Source organism: Corythoichthys intestinalis, chromosome 13, assembly GCF_030265065.1.
Source record: "Corythoichthys intestinalis isolate RoL2023-P3 chromosome 13, ASM3026506v1, whole genome shotgun sequence".
Classification (NCBI taxonomy): Eukaryota; Metazoa; Chordata; class Actinopteri; order Syngnathiformes; family Syngnathidae; genus Corythoichthys; species Corythoichthys intestinalis.
Genome location: NC_080407.1, coordinates 37,412,403 through 37,413,276, shown reverse-complemented (window position 1 = coordinate 37,413,276; position 874 = coordinate 37,412,403).

The window sequence follows — 874 nt, the reverse complement described above, 5'->3', positions numbered from 1 at the left end:
GTTTCCACCAAAAAGTTCTATTTTGGTTTCATCTGACCATAACACATTCCCCAGTCCTCTTCTGGATCAACGAAATGCTCTCTAGCGAACCGCAGACGGGCCTGGACGTGTACTTTCCTCAGCAGAGGGACACGTCTGGCAGTGCAGGATTTGAGTCCCTGGCGGCGCATTGTGTTATTGACAGTAGCCTTTGTTACTGTGGTCCCAGCTCTCTGTAGGTCATTCACTAGGTCCCCCCATGTGGTTCTGGGATTTTTGCTCACCGTTCTTGTAACCATTTTGACGCCACGGGGTGAGGAAGGAGTCCGTGTTGCCCAACGACAGCCCCAAAACATCACTGCTCTAGAGGAGATCTGCATGGAGGAATGGGCCAAAATACCAGCAACAATGAGTGAAAAGCTTGTGAACAGTTACAGAAAACGTCTGGCCTCTGTTATTGCCAGCAAAAGGTACATAACAAAATATTGAGATGAACTTTTGGTATTGACCAAATACTTATTTTCCACCATGATTTGCAAATAAATTCTTTAAAAATCAAACATCGTGTTTTTTTGTTTGTTTTTTTTTTTCCCCACGTTCCGTCTCTCATGGTTGAGGTTTACCCATGTTGACAATTACAGGCCTTTCTAATATTTTCAAGCGGGAGAACTTCCACAATTAGTGGTTGACTAAATACTTATTTACCCCACTGTAAGTACGCGATAACATCTGGGTTAAAGTCGTGGCGTCTTTAATTCTGCTCTTTCATGCTCTCACCTCCAGATAGGGTTTCGCTGTTTGATTTTTTTTTTTTTTTAAAATGCCCTCCTGTTCAAAAATTTCCTTCCCCAGAAAATTGAGATTTTAAGCTTTCCAATGATGTATCACACGTGCA